General features: G+C 41.9%; 1 protein-coding gene across 2 annotated transcripts in view; it reads right to left on the bottom strand.

Annotated features, from left to right (window-relative positions):
• The window catches only part of FHIT (fragile histidine triad diadenosine triphosphatase), a 1,048,842-nt gene extending 1,024,815 nt beyond the window's left edge, over positions 1-24,027 (bottom strand). For both annotated transcript variants that reach the window (XM_083725434.1, XM_083725437.1), the window contains exon 1: positions 23,868-24,027. The gene's annotated coding sequence lies outside the window, so the exon portion shown is untranslated. The remainder of the gene's footprint in view (positions 1-23,867) is intronic.
• Between the last annotated feature and the right edge of the window lie 1,212 nt (positions 24,028-25,239).

Below are 25,239 nucleotides of genomic sequence, written 5' to 3'. Positions count from 1 at the left end.
AGCCGGTTGGTAATAATGTCATGTCCATTTTCAACGCGTTATGATCGGAGCAGGTCTTTGGGCAGATTTCCACTTTCTTCACCTTAGGAGCCAGACCTCTAGAAATCCATATTTGGTCAATTCTTGTCCAAGTCAGTTGGGCTTCAGAGAAAAATGTTCCTTCTTTCCCTAAGGGGTTCTTTGTCCTCCATATATCAATCCAGTCCATGTTGTCTGTCATTTCAAAAAAGGTCTTTGGTAGTCTGCCTTCTTTAGTAACCTTTTGGCTTTGTGACCTATCCATGTTTGTAGAAACGATCCCATTCATATCTCCCATCATAATGATGTTATCATAGTCCAGATAATCCAGCATAATCTCATGCAACTTCTTGTAGAATTCTGATTTCCCTTCATTTGGAGCGTAGATTCCTAATATCAAAATTTTCTCTCCTTGGTGCTGTATTTCAATTGCCAAAATTCTTCCATGTTCATCTTTAAATAGAAATTTTGGTGAGAGGCTCTCCTTTGCATATATCACCACTCCTCTCTTCTTAACTAAATCCGAAGATATAAATTCTTGGCCTATCCTTTTATTTACCAATATTTTTCTGTGGAGCCTAGTCACATGTGTTTCTTGTAAACAAGTAATGTCTAGTTGCTCCTTTTTTAATAAGTGAAAGATTTTCTTCCTTTTTTCCGGGCTGTTGCAGCCATTTATATTCCAACTTAAAAGTTGCAGAGACATCCTGGATAGATCTGTTTAGTTTCCTTGGGATGGTATTTTGTTCTGTGAGTCTTCAGGGTTCTGAGGTACAGGCACCTGTGGTGGTTCAGACCCTGAGGGTAGTTCAAGTCCTTTATGAAGGTCCTCACCGTAGGCAGTCAAAAACTTATCCCTATCTTCCAAAGTTCTAATTTTGATCTTCTTCCCTCTAAAGGTAAAAGATAGTCCTTGGGGAAAGTCCCACCTAAAGATGATTGAGTTGCTTCTCAGCAGTTTTACTAAGTCCAAATATTCAGATCTAAGATCCAACAGCTGTTTAGGAATGTCCTTAAAAATCTCAATTCTTTTGTCCGAAATGTTCAAAGAGCTTCCGTAGTGCAGGCCCAAAATCTTGTCCCTTTCCTCCTTTGATCTCAACGTAATCAAACAGTCTCTGGGCCTTTCTCTCTTTGTAAGTCTTCCAAGTCTGAAGGCTGACACAATTTTAAAATCTTCCTCCTCTAAACCCCAGAACTTGGAGAATTCTTTGGTCAGAAACTCAGCTAGATTACCTTCTTCCACTTCTGGTATCGATCTTATCCTTAAATTAATCTCCCTGTTCCGAAGTTCCAACATAGAGAGATAGGTCTGATGTTCTCCGACCTGCTTACTGAGCGGCCTTACTTCTTTTTCCAACTCTCCCACTCTTTGGCTGGTCTCTTCGGCCAGTTTCTGATTTTCACCTGCAGCCTCCTTCAGTTGTCCGATTGCTTGTGCATTCTGTGCAACTTGCCCAGATAATTTGTTTAAAGTTTCTGTATTAAGGTCAATTTTCGCAGTTTGTTGGTCAACTTTCCTCTCCAAAGACTCCAATTTCTCAAGAATTCTCTCTAATACAGAACCAGATCCTCCTGAGGCCATCTCTTCTAGTTGTAAATCCTCAGTTTCTTCCTCCCCTGCCTGTGACAGGGAGGTAACTTTTTCCTCCGAGGGCAAAGTGGGCACAGATGATCTGCGTGCTTGTGAGGCTGCAGTTACGGTTGTCAGAGTTGTTTGTCTGGTTCTTAATCCCTTTCTTTTTGCGCCACTCATTCCAAAAATATCTAGCAGTCAAGGTCAAGCTGAGTTATTCCCATGGGAAAGCTACGGCCCAGATGGTAGCAATCAAACAGAGGGCCGGGAAATAGAAAGTAAAACAATGTTTTTGTTGTAAGTCCTCAATCCTCTAGGGGGAGCATAAAATGTCCTAGGAAGAAGAGTCCATTCCACATACAAAATCTAAACCAATTCTTAGGGATCTTCACAAAAGTAGTTTTAGCAGAGTTGGTTTTAGGTTTGCCACAATATTTCAAGTTGTGCTTACTGGAGTTCCAAAATGCAAGAACGTAACCATTCTGAACTCCCTCAGACTGTCTCCAAGTTTAAATAGAATGTATCCAAATTTGCAGTCTGACAGTTCTACTGCTCAGGCAGTTCTGACACCTGGGCTTCTTAAACAGAATTGTAATCCACAAAGAAAGGAATATATAAGTCCTAATAAAAGTCCAAAAATCAATTGCTTACAGTCTTTAAAAGGAAAAGTAATTTCTGCGGGTGCTCAATCTGAGCTGTCAAAAGTTCTCTCTATGCCTCCACTCCTCCTGCTCTTTGCTTTAAAAATCAATGGCTGCGGAGGACGGACTTCCTTTTCCTCGTCTCTCCGCTTTCAGCTTATTTTCAATATTTTAGTCCCGAAATTTAGTAAAGTCCTCAATTACTCACGGGTTGTTACGTTTTGGAATCTTGTGTTGAAGGAAGAAAGGTCGGCGCTCACCGGCAACGGCAACGCGGCTTCGCTCCGCTGAATGCGCATAGACCCACAGCGCCGCTACCCCCTCTGCGATCCGGAGCCCCTTACGGGGTTCCCTCAACGTTTCGGGGGTAGCTCCTGGCGCCCGCCGGGTCCCGAGACCGCAGGCTTCCGCTGCCTGCGGTTTTCCAGAATGGGTCTCCGCTTCGCCGTAGCGGACGACCCTTTTCCAGCGTAGCTTCCCTCTCCCGGTTAGGAAAGGGCAGCCATTACCGTTCGCGCCGCCTCCGGAAGTCACAACAGAAACATCTTTGGAGACCTAACAGAAACACTGCAGAATACATCTGAAGAGCCATTACAGTTTGTCTTTAAGACTCTTCACTCACTTCTGTACCTTGCTTTTAAAACCAAAATCGATGCAAACAGCATCACGGGGGCAAAGGAATGATAACAAAATGCCAATGCAGAATGCAATGCTTATGTAACAGACTCACTGTTTTTATGGCCAAAAAATAAAATAAAAAATGCTAAGAGCCTTTCTGATCACAGCCTCTCCCTCCACACAAAATATTGCCAGAAGTATGTATTTAATAGAAACCTAGTTTCGTGCCAATTGTTGGTTGCATGATTGAAAACTGCTGTAATTAGCCATGCTTCACTGACTCATACTTGTATCCTTTTGTGGCTTTATTATTAGACCTCCTGAATTTTAATGAGCATGAATATTACAGTTCTAAGGGAATCTTTGTAATACACACACACACACAACCAAGTTAATCCCAATATCTTCCAAATGAATTATTTTAACTGACTAATATTTTATATACAATACTGGGCAAGTTACCATAACTAAGTAATTACCATAACTTTTGCAAATCCTTTGAAATAAGCACTTCGGGCCATCTTTGGAAATAAACCCATCTGGTTCCTTTCACAGTTGAACAAGTTATCCAAGAGTGGAGTACTCAACGTGGTGCCAATGGGCACCATAGTACCCTCAGATAGAACCTGCTGGTGCCTATAAAGCCCTTCCAATTTTTGGTAGTGTTGTATTATTATGAAGGGTGGTCCTGGGCTGACTGAAAATCAGAATGCAAGCTTCTAAGCACCTCACCCTCCTACTTCACTTTCACCAGAATACCTTTGAGTATATGGGGTGCTGTGACACTCCCTGTCAGAAACAACTATGAATTTAGAGGTGCTATGTGTCTAGAAACAAGGACTCTTGTTGTTGTCTTGGGGGATGATGTAGGTTATCACTGTGACCACTTGTTTCTTGAACTGGGAATAAATTAAGAATGAGGCACAATGGAAACAAAACGGGAATTTTATTAACAAGCACTCTCTGAGGGATAAAGCTTAGAGGTTTCGCTACTAAAGACACAGAACTTGGTTTCAGTCACAGTTCCTTTTACAGATGTAATTAAGAACTTTGCTCATAACTTTCCTCTCTGTTTCTAATAAATCCAATTGCTCCTAGAATGGCTATCTGTTTTATTCTGGCTGTAAAATGCTTCTGGCTTCTTTCTGCAATCTATTGCTTTCCCTAAGGAAATTCAAGACATGGTTTGTCCTGCCTAGCAAACACATAACCGCCCAGCTGCTTCCTTCGCCAGGCCCTATCTGCTAGTTAAACCATCACATTCCACCTTTTTTTTTTTTTTTGCTTGCCACTCACTCCTGATTGGTTGCTTCATCTGTCCGTCACACAAGCTACATCATAAGGGAGACTGAAGCACACACTAACAAGTATCATTGTGCTTTGAGCAGCACTTAAAAACAGGCAGGACTCTTGCACCCCACCCAGTTCAAAACTGGTAACCAATGCTGATTGTTAGACCTTTAAAAAAACCGGTAAATTTTCCAATGCTGCAAGCAACTAAAATTCTATCACCGCCACACTTTAAGTAACAACGTGGCACACACAAATAAAGAGAACTGGCTCAACTTAAGCGTTCTACCATCAAAGTCCACCACATTGAATCAGATAGCTAGTTTTGACTATTGTTTCAGCTCAATAAAGGTTATTAAGGTATTAAACTGCCTTTCTCTGAATTCTACAAACCAGCTCTCCCCATGACCTTTGCAGAGTTTTAAGATGTATACATATGCAGAATAAACAATATAATCTCTAAGAATATCCACAGAGCGCACCTGACCTTTGAAAACAGCGCAGCTAATTTTAATCAGATTTGTATAGCGTTAACCTCTGTGTCGACCTTTGTATAAATTCATAAACATCGTAGGAAATAACGAGGAACTAAAAGGAAGGGAGAGATCCATAATCCTTAAGCAAAATCATTTCAAGCAGGCTACCCAAGGAGTCATGTACTCCCTTGGCACTTATGGAACAAGTTGCACAAAGGGTGTGGTGCGGCTGCATTGCTGCCAGGCTGACTGTCGTTGTTTGTTTGCCTACTAGAAAACCCAATATTACATGGGCAAACACATTTGTTAAAAAGTGATGTTGCACCACAGCCGCCTAATCCATTTACAGAATTCTGTCACGATAGCAGGCCTCTTAAATTGCAGTGTTACAAATTTAAATAAGAGTATTCAATCAGCACAGCTGAATTGGCCTGCTAACAACTAAGTGCCTTTTGGCACCTAGGAATGCATCTCACTAGCTGAGGCATAGGCAAACTCGGCCCTCCAGATATTTTGGGACTACAACTCCCATCATCCCTAGCTAACAGGACCAGTGGTCGGGGATGATGGGAATTGTAGTCTCAAAACATCTGGAGGGCCGAGTTTGCCTATGCCTGCAATAGTTGGTGCTCATAGCCCTGCCCCTCCTAGGTAGTGGTTTGTACAAGTGTACAACAACAATTGAGGTTATTGGTTTGTTTTGTTCTTGTTCCTGTTCCTGTTCTGTATTTTATTCTGTATTTTGTGTTTTTATTTTTGTATTCTTATGCTGTGAACCTCCCCGAGATCTACGGGTGAAGGACCGCATACAAATTTAACAACAACAACAACAATAATTTATATTCTTCTTGCGCAAATCTCAGCTAACTGTACATACAAATTCATTTTAAGGCAGTTAGTTACCCATTAGCATTTCATCATATTCATGAGGGGAAAAAGATGGAACTGAAAAGTTGTCACCCTGGGGTGAATGCGTCTCAAATTAATTTGCGGCGAGGAAAACTGCTACACTCAAGCAACTTCCACATCACAAAGGGTAACACAGGTCAAACATAGCAGGCTTTAGGCTTAAGGCAGTGGTTCTCAAAGTGTGTCGTGTGCCACACTGGTGCAGCAGGAAAGAATGGCAAGTGTGGTGGGAAGATTCAAGATAAATCAAAGAAACATTTAAACATTTCAGTGTTGTATAATATAGCATGGTATGGCAGCAAAACATATATATATATTTAGTTGTGCTCTGTTATAAATATTTTGGGAGAAAATATGTTTCTAGGAAATAAGCATCTAACTGCCTATTTCCATGTGGACTTTGTTTTAAACAAACAACAACAACAACAACAACAACAGATTGATTCAGAAATGGTACAGAATAGACTTATGAATGAACACATGTGAAAGCGATACAGGGCAGAAATAGTTAAGTCTTCCATATGGTATTAGCAATGATCACAAAATACATGGATGTAGCACAACCCCTTGCATAATTCACAGAAAGATGTAGGTACAATCTACCCAGCCACAAGACCAAGAGTATAGTAAGCCACCCTTCTCCAAGATCTACCACACAGTTTATTATAATTTTGTTTGTTTGTTTGTTTGTTTGTTTGTTTGTTTGTTTGTTTGTTTGTGCCCCGCTCATCTGGCTGGGTTTCCCCAGCCACTCTGGGTGGCTCCCAACAGAATATTAAAAACATGATAAAACATCAAACATTAAAAACTTCCCTAAACAGGGTTGCCTTCAGATGTCTTCTGAAAGTCAAGAAAGTTGTTTGTTTCCTTGACATCTGATGGGAGGGCGTTCCACAGGACAGGTGCCACTACCGAGAAGGCCCTCTGTCTGGTTCCCTGTAACCTTGCAGTGAGAGAACCGCCAGAAGGCCCTCAGAGCTGGACCCTTAGTGCCTAGGATGAATGATGGGAGTGGAGACGCTCCTTCAGGTATACTGTCTTGCTTCAGACCAAGGCAGCAGAACCTTTCATCCTCTCACCAAAACATGACACTGAAATCTCACACAAGTGTTTCGTCGAAAGCAGAACAATGTCAATTTCAAGAAAAGTATTAGCAGTGGATTTTGAGCACTGAATTCCTAGAGCCAAGCCGATTCATGTTTCCATTATTCAGCATTTCAGTGTGCTGCACCAATGCACAAACACAAAAGCCCACAGAAAAAGCCTTCATTATCAGTTATTAGTATTAGTAAAGAGATCCACCAGCAAGATGAAAAGCGCAAATGATGAGAAGCAACAAGCTTCCCTCTGTCTCTCTCTGGCGCGCGCACTTTTCCTTTTGTTACTATGGCAATTCGGAGTTCAGAACATCTGCCTTCATTATCCAAGGCTTTCCAAAAAAAAGGTGAGAGAGTGTACTTGAAAAGTGGCCTCCTGGCCTATCTTGTTCAAATTCAATTACTGAACAAGGTCGTTCTTAAAGTATTAAGTGAGTATCCTGAACCTGATACAGGAGCAAGAAATGCAACTGGAACGGAGATCAAGTATGAATTATTAGTGCGCAGGTGAAGCTATGTTTGGGGGAAGCTATTATTGGCCTAAATTGCTTGTGCTTTCTCATCAGAGGACATGAGCTCAAATTAGCTCCAGATTATGTGATGGTAAGACTGTAACTTATTTGCCTCCGTGACACAAAGGATGTTGGCAACAGAGAACTGCCAACATCTCCAGAGGAGAACTGAGAGAAGTGTAAAAGTAATCATTTAAACCACATTTTTTAAAAAAAGTTGCAGCTGTCTCCTTCTCACAAAATTCAATTTTTATATATTGTACGTTTCTTCATTCCAGCAATTTTCACCTGCTTGTAATTTTTTTTTTTTAAAGAGAATGGCAGTAGTTTTTGGCCCACTTTAAATTGTGGAGCAAGCAAAATAAGCCATTTTATGAAATGTTCAACCTATTACCAAGTAACACGGAGTTGGATGAAAGCCTTTATTTTCAGAGCTATACCTGCACCTGTCCTATATTTGAACTTTAAATACCGACCCTTCTTCTTTCATTCCTACTCGCCTCCAAGGCAGTGCCAACGAAAACAGAAATGGGGTTATCCATAAGAGTCTTGGGCACAAAGGAAACAGCTACACCTGGCATCCCATCAGTAGCTCTTAAAGATGTTAATAGGAGTTAAAATCACATATTTTTAGGACGCAATTGGGAATCATTTTGCGAAAGCCTGGACCCAGGACTCTTAACATTTTTATTATTATTATCGTAATACAGCACAGTATTATGAAGCCTCTGAAAAACAAGCTTCGGAGCTGAGGGCACATCCATTATCAAGGTGCATTGCTCATTACAACTGTTGCTGAACATTTTCCTATATTACAAACAAAAAACAGTACAATCATACCTCGGTTTACAGGTGCCTCAGGTTGCATTTTTTTTGGGGTTGCGGACCACTGAAACCCGGAAATACCGGAACGGGTTATTTCCGGGTTTCGGTGGTCGCGCATGCTCAGAAGCACTAAATTGCGCTTTGCGCATGTGAAGAAGCACCGAATCGCAACCCGCATGTGCGCAGAAGCCCCGTAGGGACGTTCGGCTTCCAAAAGAATGTCCACAAACTGGAACAATCACGTCCAGGTTTGCAACGTTCAGGAGCCAAAACGTAAGAGTTCCAGGGCGTTCGACAACCAAGGTACGACTGTACTACTACAAAAGTAGCATTCCCTTTAAATAATCCAAAACTCAGTGGTCCATGTTTTCATTTGACTTCTTTATTTTGGCCCCATACAAATATATTCCAAAACAGAATGCTTTCCAATGGTACTGGCCATTCAGCCTGTTAATTGGTAATTGCTTTAAAACAGCATAAGCAATGTGCAGCTATTAAAACCTCTTCATAAAATCACCTGACAACCTGCAAACAAGAATCAATACTGACTGTTTGGTCTAGCCATGCATGACAATGCATCATTAATTTTTACAGGGAGGCTGCTAACGGTGCTGCAATGCCAACATTACTTTGCAAAATATATGTGTGCAGAGCCAGATACGAACATTAAGATGATCATGATCTACTTAGTCACAGCGCTGGGAGCAAAGTTTGCACATAACCCTGATAACAGAGAAACGACAGAGCACGTTCACCTGGGGGGGGGGTAAAGTTAGGGGGTGGGAGAAGAAAGTCAAGCATTTCAATGGGAAATGTCTTCAGGAGTATAAGCTAGGTTAGAAGAAAGCCAAAGAAATGTCCTCTAGTCTGTTACTTCTCGAAAGTGCTCTGCTCTCATATGATGCTTGTGACCCACATTTCTGCTTTGATGCTGCAGTTTTTCATTTGCTTTCCAAAAGCGATGCAAATTCTTGAGACCGAGTGAGGAAATGGTGTGGGCATAAGAAAAAGAGCAGCCAGTGCTGTAGGTCTGTATTACCTCCATCACCACATTTTCCAAAGGCATGTAGCTCCATAAACTATGAACCCACAAATCTGGTGCCCCACACACCAACACCTCTGCCAGAGTTTGGTGCTAGTTTGGTGCTGATGTTATGAAACAGGATGGTCAAACAAATGTGCCTGGAGTTCCTTTGGAGTTCCTAGTGCAGCCCACTACACCTCTCTACACAAATTTAACAAATATAAATTCAATTTATTATTATTATTATTATTATTATTATTATTATTATTATTAATCATCATCATCCAAGCCAGAACCTTACTTGGGACAGTGAGGCTGAAGCATCACATGCATTTACGTTTTCCTTGCCCCTCGCTCCCATCCCATGACATTTAAATTAGCAATGAGGGTGTTCAAGGTGTGTAGAGAGAATGGAATTTGCAACCTGCCAGCATTTGTAGCCAAAGGGGAAGGGCGTAGAATAGGTGGTGGCAGCCTTTGATCAGGCAGAAGGCAGGCTTAGATTTCAGGGGTGGTTAGGGTGACAGCATGGGCTGCTGCTTTCTTTCAAAGCTATTTTGCGAGGGCAAGCAGTGGAATGTGGGGGAAAGGCCTAGGTCAGAGCTTTCCAAACTTTTCATGTTGGTGACACACTTTTTAGACACGCATCCTTTTGCAACACAGTAATTCGGTTTTACTAGCAAACCAGAGGTTAAACTAACCCCTTTCCAGCCCCTGGAAGAGCACGGGGAGCAGTCATCACAACACACAGTTTGGAAAGCTCTGGTGGAGAATTGAAAGCTACAGTGGCAGTGCATTAAGAACCAGAGGGAACAGGTGATTGAGGGTCAGAAGTAGTATTGGTGAAGGGAATTGGGGCAAGTAATGCACACTTTAATGACAGTTTATTGTGTATCCCAAGTATAACTCACCCATGAATTTCCTGTACCAACTCAAGAGCCTGATCTTCATGGGCCTGGTTTGAAGGTCTGCTACAAGGTTTTGACCCTGGAACCACTTCCGCTTCAGTCTAACACGGTTTGTAAACAAGCTTTTCTGAGGCTAATCCCTAACCATGCAAAAATCAGCTCTTTACCCCAGGAATCGGAGCGTCTCAGTAGCCGTAGATCATTAGCCATATTTCAGGAGCTTGTTGTTTTTGGTACATTTTTTCAACACTTCATGGTCGCAAATGAAGACAGCAGAAATGATTATGGGAAATAAGAGACGACTCATGTCTGCATGATCACTGAAGTCCCGTACAACAGAACCACCACTGCACAGACTCAGTTTCACATATACCCCATTGCTCTTTCAAAGAACACAATGCACTCATGAAGCACTGAATACAATTCCTAAGGTCCAAAGTGTGATTTCATTTTTTATAAACCTAATCTAACTAAAAGAGGCTCCTCCAGATGGCCTGTTTATTGCACATTCAACATTATTGCCATGCACGAAGCTTATGTGAGGTTACACAATGTCTAATCTATACTGAACACTTAGTCCTATTTGCGGGATGGTTATATGACAATGAGCTTTCATTCCAATTTCATCTTGATTTGCTTACATGGCTATATGCTTTCATAATAATCAATAGTTTATTCCTCATTTTTGGTGTATTTCCCTGTCACTTCCCTAACTACAAAAAGTTTGTGGTTTGTTTGTTTTTTAGGTGGAAGTGTTGTGCCAGAGCAACAGACTACTTTAATCCATTTTAATTGCGCAAACCTCAATTTCTGGTATGCAACTGAATCTTTCCCACAAAATACTGAGTTGACCAAAGGATAACCCACCCATCTCTTGCAGAACTGGCCACTTCCTACATGGTGACTCTACATACATACATACATACATGCGTGCATACATGCATACATACATAATTTTATATGTATGTCCCCTTTCCACAGTTCAAAACATGCTCAAGGCAGCTTACAACATAAAAAATACATAACTACAACATAATGAAAGTAGTTATAAATAAATAAAACATTAAAAAATACACAACCAAACAGTTTCCACATAAATCACAACAATCTAAAATAGATACAAAAAAAAAAGCAACAACCCCGTCCCAACAAAAACCCCTAAACAATGCACCATCCCAAGAGCCTGTTCAGTAGCCTCGGCTTTTGTAGCTGGAGTCAGTCAGGGCCCTGCCCACCCAGGCCAGGAGGAAAAGGCAAGCAAGGCAGGGAGCAGGTCTTCCAGGACTCATAGCCAAGATGGTATTTCAGCTGCGAAAAAGAAATATGAGGCTACCGAGAAGGCTAATTGGGAAACTTAAGCTTTCCTTAAAAATGACTAAATACTGGAAGCAACCCATTTTATTTATCTTACTGTACGGTATTATCTACAGTATTTAGAAGAAAAATTCCCAAGTGCCTGGCAGAATACAAAAAAGAACCCCAAACAAACCCAGACTATGTAATGAATATGCAGAAGAGGATTTGGAAGACAGCAGATGACAAATGGAACACGAGTTTACAGCAACATAAAACAGCAAATCCTTTCATGTATATTCAAGGTTATCACTTGCAAAGCGGCAGGGTAATCCTGCTTGAAGAGAAAGGTTGCAATAGATGACCCAGGTCATCCCCTACCCTGCCAACGCCCCAATCCTATCTGCTGCGGACCTTCTAGCAAGCTATGTCAATAATTCCAGGTAAGAGCTTTCTTAGTGAACTCTGAAAGCTAAACAGCACCTGAAGCAATTAACAGCACAATCCTATCCATTCAGAAGCTTGTGTTCAGTAGCACTTACAACCAGGTAACTGTATATAGGGTTTTAGCCGGCATTAACAAAAGCTGCATTCCTCGGCTCTATTCACACTTCTGTTTACCATGCACTCGCTCCATTTCCAGGGCTGAGTTTTTAATCTGTGCTTAAACAACATTATCTAAAATCTATATGCATCCCGTATTTTGTTGTAATGCATTGTTTCTCAAACCAGCTTCACATCGATCCTTAAGCCATTCCCAGTTTGTCTCCAGCCAAGGCCTGAACCCCTTTACAGAAGGTGAAGACATCCCTGCCCCGTGAACACCCACTGGTGTGTACACAAACAGAAACGAACCCGGCACTAATGAAGTTGTGTTGATGTGAACAGCTAGAGGGGAAGGAGCTGTGAAATACACCAAAAACCAAAAACCCTTCACTGTGCTCTAAGGCGGTAACGTGAACACATTCCGACACACACTTTTATTCTTAAGTCCCACTGAACTTTTAGTTGGACTCAGCGTTTGAAGTGAACGTGCCTAGGCTCAGGCTGACCAAGAAGTTTGCTTTCGCACTACAGCAAAGCAGGTTCCGTTAGCAGAGGTATATAGTTCCTCAGATTTGCCTGCAGTTCTTTGGAATGGAAATCATTCTAGAACTAATGTGAAGCTCTGCTGTAAGTGGAAGCTGACACACTTTAAACAATGGAACAGTTCACAAAGGACGCCTGGATGTACGTTCTATAACTGTATGTAACAGTCTCATGTGAGACTGTCTGGTACCTCATCCCACATTGCAGCTGATGTTACTAAGCGCAGACTCCAGGGCTTCAACATTCAACTTTTCTTCCCATCTCCACCCCCTTGCTGTTTACAATCTTCCTGACAAGAAGTTACAGAGAATACCAAACGCTGCATACTACTTTGTAACATTTGGGTTGGCCTAATAAAGGTACAGTGGTACCTCGGGTTACATACGCCTCAAGTTACATACACTTCAGGTTACAGACTCTGCTAACCCAGAAATTGTGCTTCAGGTTAAGAACTTTGATTCAGGATGAGAACAGAAATCATGCTCTGGCAGCGCAGCGGCAGCAGGAGGCCCCATTAGCTAAAGTGGTGCTTCAGGTTAAGAACAGTTTCAGGTTAAGTACGGATCTCTGGAACGAATTAAGTACTTAACCTGAGGTACCACTGTACTGCTCTAGTATGTATTGTGGACCTTTTTCCTCATGGGCCAACATTTTTCAACACATAGCGGCGGAGGAAACCACTCAGGCGCCTGGGGCAGCACGGCCGGGGGCAAGGGCAGGGTGAGCCACCCATAGGGGTGGGGCGATGGCAGGGCGCACCATAGAGCCTCCGGAGTTTGCCTGCCTCCTCCCACTCAGCTGCCCTACAGCTGGGGGGGAGGCAGTGGGCGGACCGTTCGGGCAGCATGGAGCCTGTGCGTGCCCATGTCTCTTCCAGGAGAGACGTGTGGCTTGGGTGCGCTGCAGGCCCTGCAGTGAGTGCCGCCTGGAATTTTGTCGCCCCCCCTCAGTGGTGACACCTGGGGCAGCCCACCCCCACCGCACCCCCTTCCTCCATCCCTACACACACACACACACACACAACTTCTTACTTCCCACAGGCAACAAGACAAGTGGATATCCACAAGCCTCTTCTACAACACAGAGAATATTTGTATTTAAAGCAGACATATTAAACCACATTCACTAAAACTAAGCTGGTTCTGCAAATGCTGTAATCCGTTTTCAGGGCTTTATAGCTTGCATAGCGTATTTATGATTTCCAGAAGGTGAATGGAGGTTGCTCAGGTTTGCAAGGTAAGGCAGATTTCCTCAGCATTTCCCAAGATAAACATTGTGAGAAGTGATCATTGCATCTCATCACCACTTCTTAATTTGCCTAGGGCTGCAACCATGCATACATACACTTACTAGGTAGTAAGTCTCAATGAACTCTGTGGGTCTTACTTCCGAGTAAATATCCTCCAGATATCATCATGCATATTTTACAACAGTAAAAACAAGGTAATGAATGATACAACGTGCAGATCAACTTTCGCTGAGAGAACAAGATATTTGTATCCTTTTGTGATGACACACCAGAATCCGCACCACTTTTATATAAATTGATACAAATGGACGACTGAAAAAAAGTGATGCTTTCGTATAAAAAGTGCCTCATAATGTGCTTTAAAAGAAACTGTGAAAATATGTATCCAGATTTATTACTGACAGTCTCTATAGCTTTTTCTATAATAGACTGCACTTATAGGGGATATTTGTAGAATGATGGCAGAAAGTGGCAATAGATTGACAACATCTCCCCCTATGTTAAGGCTAAGATTGCATATGAGAACAAATCCAGATCACAACTAATTCAAGCAAGCTGCAAACTCATAACTGGCTCATTCTTAAAGCAGAAACAACCCAGATTCAACAAGCCATTTTCCAGCTGTTTCCCCCATTTTTCATGCTTCATCCACCTTAGGTCCTTCATAAACCACAAGGGGATGTGCAGAAGGAAGAGGAAGGAGAACAGACCTGGAGGCATCTATATTGATTCCCTTACCAACTTGCTGTTCCATGGGTTAACAGAGCAGTCAAAGTCAGTGTGAACAACCTCCAGAGAATACTCCACCTAGCTTCAGTAATCTCCAAAACCACATGTGAGTGTGTGTGTATACTCAGTGCAAATAGCTCCTGCCTTTGAAGATTGCTCTCTGGAGGCCACAGTGGAATACCTGAGTGAAACAGAAAAGTCTGCAGTTGAGAGTCAACTGCTAACAGATTATTATTATCTCATGAAGTTTTGTAAGGCAGAGATATCCAGGAAAGACGTCCCAGTGTTTCTAATTCTGTATAATGAAATGTTAGCAACACTGATTCACAATGAAGCTAGGAATATAAAGTACAAGAGCAGGGTAAAAAATGGTAAAAATAGCATCGTATGCAAATGACACATTGCTGCCAGACATATGCAATACTATAAATAATCTGGACCTCTGAATGATAAAAGCATAGCCAGGATTTCAGATAACACGATAAATAGATCTAGAAGAGAACTTAATACAGATTAGTGTAGTGAGAATTCAACAAGCATAAGGAAAGAGTTCCTGCTTTCATTAACAAGTTATCTGTAAGACATTTGGAATTATACTTGAGGCTTCCTTCTGGTATATCCTGTTCCACTTTCTCAACATTATACAGAAGTCTGCTGTCATAATCATTCATCTCTTCTTGCACACAGCAAGGGGCACAATACTTCAGTTCCTTACATTGCCTATGTCCCAGTCTTTCCTAATCAAGCACCAGCTCACCTCCATAACCTTGTCCTATCCTATTTTTCTGCCTTTTCCCCAAGGCCTTCCCTCCTCCATGGTGAATTGGCCCCTCCATCTTCACTTACCTTCAGCCACCAATATGTCTCCTGTTCCCATTAAAGGCTCCCCCCATATATTCTGTTACAAATTCCAAGCTCCTTCTTAGAGCATCTGTAGGACAGTATTGCCCCTCTCCTACTGCGAAGCACTCCCCAAACAATTTTTCCAAGAAGCAGTTGGCTCAATCCCATTAGTCCTCATTTGTAAGAAAGCTGAAGTTTGTCTTACTGCATTCATAGTACTTGCATTTGTGCCTTTACCTCGCCTCTTCCATTCCACTCTTTGCCGCTTTTGTCGCTTATTCCTCGTGTCCATCTTTTTGAGCAACTTAAGAAAGCTCTTGGACTTCAGACATGACACATCACTTTCTTCAATATCAAAAACAATATTGTAGTAAAAACACACACCCAAAAGCCCCATTTATCATCACTGAAAGAATAACTCAGAGTAGACCTACTGACGTTACAAGCATGCCTAACTTAGATCCACCAATTTCAATGTGTCTACTCTAAGTACAACTTAGTTGGATACATGGTATGAACAAGGCCGGCCCAGGAGATTTTGCCACATGAAGTGAAACAGAAAATGCCGGGGGGGGTGTCCTCTGCTCCCACTGTCACTGCCTGAGGTGACTAGAAGAGGTCTAGGGAAGCCCCAGAGCACTGAACATGGTAGGGGAGGGGAAAAAGAAGCTGGAGAAGAACAGGGGGGCAGCAGCATGGTTGAGGCGGCAGCGGGCGACAAATAAAGGAGGCGAGGAGTGGTGTACTCCTGAGGCCTCCATATCTACAGTCCCTCACTGAGCCACATGGGTGGGACAGCCCTGGGCATGAGGTGGGAACTACATCACAGAATGTAAAGGATCCCCATTTGTTATTACATTTACATGTTTTTAGATACCTTTAAATGTTTTGAATTATGGCAGGTTATAAATTTAATAACTGATCAGTTGTGTATACCATATAAGAAAAAAATGTGGGGGAAGGATAACAGTAGACCAGTAGAGGATTGGATACACTGAGGAATTACGTAACAACTGAATGGTAAATCATGATCTCCAGATATACATTTCTTCAACAATCAATATAAACTAATAATGCCCTAGTATCTAACTCCTTGGGAGTTAAAAAAAAAAAAATGAAGTATAGATCACAACAGGAGAAGTGTTGAAGATATAATGGAATACAAAGGGGTTTTCATCCATATCTGACGAACTTGTCTTGCAGTAAAATATATTTTGCTTGGAAGAATGAAGTAAAACTATAGAAGAGATGCTGTACAAATTTCATATGAGCATAACGCCCCCCCAGCCCATCAAGCACTGGTGGCCCATTGGAGAAAGTCTTCAGGAGTGATTGCTCAAAAATTCAAAATTCACTTCCTAGATAGATCCTCAGGAGCTGCACCTATAAATTTCAACTTAAGGTGTAAATTTCCCCTTAGTCCAAACATCTGTTTCCTCAAGTTATTTTCCTAATGGTGACCCCCAATTTTAAGTGTTCGGTTTCACTGCATTGTCGTGAACATACTTGCCTGAAGTGTGCTGTGGCAGTGAAAGGGGATAATAGTAATTATTAAGCAACAGAAAGTTGCTTGATCAATCTCTGAGGCATCCACAGTTCAGATCACTTCACCTCCAGAAAAATGTGGCGGACGAAAGATCAATGAAAATGGTGAGGTAGATACATTATCTTCCTTATAAAGAAAAGCTGAACCAGCTTAAATAAAAACCAGCTTTCTTGCAAGATAGGGAAGAAGTGTCAGGATAGCAAAAAATAATAATACCAACCCCCCCCCCCAAAAAAAAGTGTAATTGGGGTGGGAGGAGACAATTTAAGAAAGAAATTTTTCATTTCCTTTCAAAATATAAAAACCCTTTTGATTGACTGATTGACTACTAAGGTCTCAAGATGGGTGACAACATTAAAAACAATTTAGAACAACTTGTCGTCCCTTGACAATTGTGCGTAAATGGATTTGAGACCAAGGAATTTCTCAGAACACACAATTAACCTATGGAACAAATAGCCGCAGGAACTTTGTGGTGGGTACTAGTTTAAAATGCTTGTTTAAAATAATCAGATGAAACACGGAGAACACATCTGTTAGGGGCTGCTAGCTGGGGCAGCCAGAGTCGCATTAACTATATTCTAGAGACAGCAAGCCTCTGATTACCAGATGTTAAGTACTAACAACAGGGATGGCCATCAATATCAAGCCCAGCTTGTGACTCTCCTTGTGACATCTGGCAGCCCACTCTTAGGAAATGGGAATGCTGAGCTAGATAAACTCTTGGGCAATCCCTGTGCTCTTAAGCTGCAGCTCCACGCAGAAACGTGAAATCAAGACAGGCAGGGTTGAAAGCTATCATAAACGTGCAAATACATATAATCAGTAACTATCTAAAATGCTTTCAAAGCATACTTTTCATTTCCACAGTAATATAAATGAAACACTAGCTATGTGACAACATAATTAGCTGTGTCAATAAAGTCAGTGAAACTGGCAAGATTACTTTCCAAATTCTGGAAAATAAGAGCTCTTGAGATTTATGCATGTTAATTCTTACACACTGCCACAAGAATACAACCCATTTGTCTCTGAATGTCTACATTCAATTAGATGCACTTGACAGATGTTTGCTCCTTAACCAGTGATTCATTTAGAAATTTGTAACCATTTCTAGGGTTTACAGTTCTCCAGAACTGCTGTCTATTCATTTAGGGCTTGCATAAGATTTAAACAAATTAAAATTACCATTCCCATTTTTTAAGAGAGTTGATTAAGTAATTTAATTAAATCTAATTAGTTTTGAATCTCCATTCAACACAATATCAAAGTTTAATGTGGAGTAAAAATCATAATATTCCACAGGGTATTCCCCTGGCCAACTGTCATTTCTTATCTGCTGGGGAAAAAATATACAGGTCAAACTGGGCCAAGTCAAACCAACTGCGACTCAGTACTTCATATTGAAGGGCCACTTAAAACTTATGTACAGTATTTCCCATACAGAAGGGTTTTTTTGTATAGGAAAAACATCAAAACCTTGAAGAAATTTTGATGTGCAGTGATCACTCTTATGTCTATTTTGCTGCATGTACATGCATTGAAGGGGCGAACTGACAAGTTAATTACATTTAGCTTTCATGAGCACTCCGTATCTCCCATTCAGTGGTTTTTTTTTAAGGAAAAAAGGCAATTTAGATGTTCAGTCTCTTTACAGTGCACAGAATGTAACTTTAAAATTAGGAGTACCATTCAGCTGTCATTCAAAGAAGATTTAAAGGTGCTCTGAATATCTTAAAATGCATTGGAGAGGAATATGAAAAGCAGGTTATGCAATCAAGGAAACTAGTATCTGTTGGACATTGCAGACATCTTGCCCTGGGGGAGGAAAAAGGTGAAATGCGTAATGCAATTTTTCCATTAAACATTTCAGTGATTCAATTGAAACTTAAGTGGCCAACATCCTACCACATATTTCAGAATGTCTTATTTAAATCACCAACATCAAATATTTGAAAATGACTTACTAGGAGATCTGCCTGGAGGTAGGACATATTGTTAGCAATTATTCTTCCACCTGAACTTTATAAATGCGTGCTTCGGAATGTTATGTTTCAAATTAATTGTGCTGCTCTCTTTGTAACTAATTGCAATACATCCTAACTGTATCCTCTGAATGAGCGTTGCATACATCTAGTAATTTAATGTGTTATTTAAAACAAGTCACACCAAGGTCAGAATCATATATATATATATATATATATATATATATATATAACATTTGCCTAATGATACTGTTAATTTACCGAGGAAGGAGAATCGACACTGTACACAGAACGAGAGAAAACTATTGCAAAATATGACCTAGCACTACCAAAATGTGTCAGCATTGTCATTCAGTTTTTGGCTCTTACTCCCTCCAGATTTCTGGCTATTTGTCCCTGTGCAATTCTCATTTAAAAAGTGTATGTAAACAAATAAATCAGAAGGTAGCAAAGATGCTCTATAAATTTTCTAATGTTATAATCTGAACATCTTATTCTAGAATATACATCTGGGCCACTTTTGCACATTACACCACAATAAACCATAGCTTAGCACAAACACAATGGCTCTGGAGTATGTTCTCGGCTACAGATCTTGGTTAAGAAGGAGAGATCTTAAACATGATCCAGGCTTCAGACCACACACTAAGCCAAACCTTGGCTTAGCTACCATCCCACACTGAGCCCAGGAAAAAGCAAAACAGGCACGTGCTCTTCTCTAGGAGCCAGCACACTTTTGCAGTTGCAAAATTTTGGCTTACCATGATGTGTGAACCAGGCCATAATGTCAGTGAATCTGAGTGGAAGGTTTAAAATGATCTAACTCAGTGATTCTTAACCAAGGCCATCAGCTCCCCCAGGTAGTGACCTATAAATTTGAGGGGAGCATTCAAGGGAGAACAAATGGAAGACATCAAGAATTTGAGGCAGTCCCTTGAAATGGCTTCTGGCAGCTAGCAGAAGAGAATTAAACCTCCTTTAGGATGAAATCTCATATCTTAGCTGCACATGGTGAAGAGGAATTAAACAAGATTGCTCCCTTCCTGCTAGGGGGCTAAAGACCAAAGCAAACAAAAATAATCCATCAATTGACAATGATACTAAGTATGGAAAAAGGAGAAACAACTTATCAGAAAAATGCCAATCAAGCTCAAATAAAGACTGGCCCTTTTTTAAGTATGGAAGAGCCTGCTGGATCAGACCAAAAGCTCATCGAGATCAGCATCCTGTTCTCACAGTGGACAACTAAATGCCTGAGGAAAAGCCACAAGCAGGACCTGACACTCTCCCATTCTGCGGTTTCCAGCAACTGGTTTTTCCCTTCTCTGTGTACAGGGTGCAAGAAAATACCACCTCGTTATTTCCTTTTTCCTTGCCTTTGCCACCTCTGCATTCTGTTGGCCAAGATGAATTACAGGACCATCTATTTAGGCTTACTTGGGACAGGGGAGACAGAGAGGGGATTCAGTGATGATGTCATGTATTTTTGGTGGGTGGCAGTAGATTAAAGGCTAAGAACCACTGCTCCAACTTAACCCCTCATGTTGTCACCAATTACAAATTAACCCTATCAAGAAGACTATACAGTTCCACAACCGTTGCGCAGCAACAACAAAGTGACTCAACTTTGGAGGTATACCCACAGTCCGAAGCATATACAGTGGTACCTTAGGTTAAGAACTTAATTCGTTCTAGAGGTCTGTTCTTAACCTGAAACTGTTCTTAACCTGAAGCACCACTTTAAGTAATGAGGCCTCCTGCTGCCACTACGCCACGATTTCTGTTCTCATCCTGAAGCAAAGTTCTTAACCCAAGGTACTATTTCTGGGTTAGCGGAGTCTGTAACCTAAAGCATATGTAACCTGAAGCGTATGTAACCCAAGGTACCACTGTAATAGTGGTTTGACAGCTTAAGACAGAGATGGGGAACTTGATAAAAATCAATATAGAACCACTTTGCGTAAACACACACAAAAATATGCACACACACATAATAGCTACTATGTTATATAATTCCATTTATATTATTTCTATACTGTATACCATTATACATTTATACCCCACCTGCTAACACAGGCATAAGCAAACTCTGGCCCTCCAGATGTTTGGGACTACAATTCCCATCATCCCTGACCATCAGTCCTGTTAGCTAGGGATTATGGGTATTTTAGTCCCAAGCATCTGGAGGGCTGGAGTTTGCCTATGCCTGTGCTAACAGATCTACTCAAGGCAATTACAGTGGGCTTGGATCCTAATTTCTAACGAGCAGAAGTCAGCTCATGGAATATATCTGCAAGTAGCAATGGGGATGGCAATTTTTGCCACTTCCTTATTTCCCATACAGTCCTTGTGCCCTCTGGAAATCTGATCCAGAGGTTTGGGGGACCCTCACCAGCAACATGGCAGCTAGAAGCTGCCGGAGCAGGGGACAGGAATATGTGGAAACTGTCTCCTTTTAAGCATGCAAGAAAAGAATGACCCACAGTCTTGAGTATTTCTCAAAAAAATGGTATCTGCACTGTGTGGATCAATACATATCTACAAAAGCTGCCTCTGCCCCCTCCATGAAAATTACCTCCTCCTCCCATTCCAAGCCAATTTTGGTTTGGAGAAGCCAACGCATCTTTGATGCACTGTCTTCCCTCCTTGCTGAAGCCCACTCCTGGGCATCTGTCTCTTTGTCTAATTTGCAGCATGACAGCTAAGAAAGTGACAAAGATAGAACAATCAGATCTGAGCACAACAGCGCAGAATGTGACAAATAAGAAAAATAGGAAGGTAGAAAATGCAACTGTCTCTATACTAATAATGGAAGGCCCAAATGGAAGGAGAGGATGGGGAAGAAAATAACTTCCGAGCAATGGGTCACAATGAACCTACACCTCCCCTCCTCATGTCAAACACCGGAGGGGACAAACGCACCCTCATGCCAATATAAGGAATATTCCTTGCAACTGAGAACAGCACGCAGGCACTGGCCCTCAGCCAGTCACAACAGGGACCTTATAGCTCAAGGGAGGCAGGAAAACTGCTGTGAAACCTGAAGAGCAGAGACATCACCTTACCAACAAAGGTCCGTATAGTTAAAGCCATGGTCTTCCCAGTAGTGATGTATGGAAGTTAGAGCTGGACCATAAAGAAGGCTGATCGCCGAAGAATTGATGCTTTTGAGTTATGGTGCTGGAGGAGACTCTTGAGAGTCCCATGGACTGCAAGAAGATCAAACCAATCCATTCTTAAGGAAATCAGCCCTGAGTGCTCACTGGAAGAACAGATCCTGAAGCTGAGACTCCAATACTTTGGCCACCTCATGAGAAGAGAAGACTCCCTGGAAAAGACCCTGATGTTGGGAAAGATGAAGGGCACAAGGAGAAGGGGATGACAGAGGACGAGATGGTTGGACAGTGTTCTCGAAGCTACCAGCATGAGTTTGACCAAACTGTGGGAGGCAGTGGAAGACAGAAGTGCCTGGCGTGCTCTGGTCCATGGGGTCACGAAGAGTCGGACACGACTAAACGACTAAACAACAACATGTGCTCTGAACTCAATTGCAAACCCCCCAAAAAAGAATAATTTTGAAGGCAAGGGAGTAATAGTTGGGACCAGAGGAGCAGAGAGAGGCAAGTGCCCTCCAAGACAAGTAGCTCACTCTGCCTCACCCCCCTTTGTTGGACCCTTCTCATTACTTAGAAGGGAAGGCACATTTCATATACAAAGTATAAGCATTATCATACACTAGAAATTCAAAATATCTGAAGCATGATTACTTGAAAGTCAATAGGGATTACTGACAAGAAAATATATTCAGGATGGGAGAGTTAAAGTAATGTATGCCATTATTTCTGTTTCAGAAATCCACCATGTGGGACACAACTCAACTCAATCCCTGAAATGCATTTTGCCCGTTCTATGAACACCTAAAAAAAAAAATTTCAGGTGTGGATCACAGTTGCCCTTCATCACCAAAAGATGGGAAGCAAATTAATTTATCTAAGAGGGTACTACAGAGGTTGGTTTCGTTTTGGTAGCAAGCACTAAATTTAGGGACTTAGCTTTTCTATATATTTTACGTTCAGTATTGTTACACAGTTGTAGCATCAAAATCCATTTCCAAAGCAAGTGCAATCTAAAGACGTGAGGATTCGGAATCAAATCATGTTTTTATGAGCAGCTGAGTGCACCTGCAGTCATCTGATTAGAGACCTAGCAGCTACCAGCAAGCAGGTGAGGCATGGACTTCCTTCTTATAGATTAACTATACTTAACATATACATATAGATTAACTATATGATGTACTGTATTTGTAAATCACACTACTGTACTAAACACATGAATGACCAGAACTTGGCGATCTCTAATTAAACAAAAACCCAGAAGGTGCAGCCATGTGTGTTTTAAACCAGGACAACTAAAAAACAGGAGGTGCTGTTGTTGTTTCAGGGAAGAATTGGGGCAGTCTGCAGAATAAGTAAAATGAGCAGGCTTTTGAAGAGCCACACTCCCAAGGGAAGGGGAGGTGGCCCAAAACTTTAAAAGTGGCAGGTGTCATTTACCATGTCAGGAAGAGGGGGGGCAAGTATAGTCATGAGACCACATTCTTCATTATTATTATTATTATTATTATTATTATTATTATTATTGGCAACCACTCTTTAGACACAGAATGATCAAACAGCGGTAGGCAACCTTTGCAAAGGAAAAAGCGAGAGCTCAGTACTGGGGGAGGGGGGCGTTATTTATTGCTGGTCAGTTAATCCAGAATGGAAAAATGTAAAGCTATTTGTGCAGATTTTCACAGATCCCAGTTCAGGATCCCAGTTCAGGATCATTATGCACCACTCCCCTCCTAGGGAATAACGAAATGCTAAACTAAGGCTGCCATCGCACTTGGGGGACAAGTGCCGCCGAACCCAGCAAGGCTTACTTCCGAGTAACCCTGCAAGGGCGGTGAGGAAAGCACCCGTTCTGTTAACCCTGCTGGTGCATATACAGTACTTATATTGGAAGCGAGCGGGCTGCCTGGCTCCTTGTTCGCTCGCTTGCAATGGCCGGCTGCCCCTCCATGAGCCCTCCCACCTCTCCCGAATATCCCCGCCGACCCAGAGGGCGAGCTCCTGCGGCGCGACATAGGGCCCACCCCCTTCTCTCTCCGCCCCGGTTCTCCACAAGGCGCGAGGGGTGGGAGGGGGGCGGCTAGAGAGTAGAGAGAGAGAGGACGGCAAACAAAATGGAGACTTACGCTCACTCTCTGGCAGCTTATTGCGCGTGCGCCATGGAAACGTCAGGTGGGGGCTGGCAAAGAGACAGCGGCGGCGCGCGTTTTGGGCAGCGCAGGCGCACTCACGCTAGAAGAGGACCAGGAAAAAAACCAAAAAACGACCGTCGACCCTTTCTTGCTGCTTCGGCAATGCGCGTGCGCAAAACATTGCGCGCCTTTTTGCCTGCTGCCTCCTTGGTCGGTCCCCAAGTTAGAACTGCAATTGATTGATTGATTGTATCTGAAGAAGTGTGCATGCACACGAAAGCTTATGCCAAGAACAAACTTAGTTGGCCTCTAAGGTGCTGCTGGACTAATATATATATATATAACAGTGATTTCCCCTTCTTTCTGTTGGTGGTGAACATGATATCACTATTAAAAACATTTTTTATTATTATTACATTTATATCCCGCCTTTCCCCAAGGAGCTCAAGGTGGTTTACATATTTCTCCTTCCTCCATTTTAATCTCACAACAACCCTGTGAGGTTGGTTAGGCGGAGAGACTGACTAGCCCAAGTTCAGCCAGGTAGCTTCATGGTCAAGTTAGGAAAAGTAGCCTGATTCCCCAAGTCTTGGTCTAGCACTCAATAACTGCTATGCAACATTGCCTCTCCAGTGGACGTATTACAAATGGAGATTGATGACTCCATTGTTTGCGGAAGATACTTCCTGGTTATTGTTCACATGCACACAGAGAGAGACACACACATAAATGCATGAACAATACACACACACACACACACTTTTCAGGGGGTGGAAGTGACAGCAGCCTATGGAGATAATACAATTGAAATGTCCATCACTGTAGCTGTGATTGGACAGTGGCCTGTACCTTCCCCTTACCTAGAAAATGCATATCCAAAGACAGAAGTTCGTATAAATGATATATTATAAATGTTATTACATAGTACATTTTTAAACATTGTTCTGTCATTCAAGGGCACATACAGTCCCTTGGCATTATGCACAAGGGAGGGCATGGTTGGGAGACTTTTACAATGGTCCCTGCAATGTAGTCCAGTGCTATTTTCCATGGGGAAGAAGGTGGTGTGGAGAGCAAAGCTGTTAGAAAGCAGAGTTAACAACACTAGTGTATTCCAACAGGGAAGGTAGAATAGGAGTGATTATTTGTGTGAGAGAGAGGCCTGTGAGGTCTCTTCAGTTATGGTACTCAAAAAAACAAAAAGCAAAACATTGGCTCAGAATTCTTTAATTCTAAGCATTTATTTTTATTTTTGCACCTTGCTTCTGTTGGTAAATCTCAGGCTTCAGGTAAAAACAAAGTAGATTCCACAAGCCTGAAACCTTTCTTTCCTGGTCTGCAGCTTACTTCTGAGTAGACCTGTTAG

Source organism: Podarcis gaigeae (genome assembly GCF_964106915.1).
Source record: "Podarcis gaigeae genome assembly, chromosome: 2".
Lineage (NCBI taxonomy): Eukaryota > Metazoa > Chordata > Lepidosauria > Squamata > Lacertidae > Podarcis > Podarcis gaigeae.
Note: the sequence above shows the minus strand (reverse complement) of the source record. Positions and strands in the feature narration are given on the sequence as shown.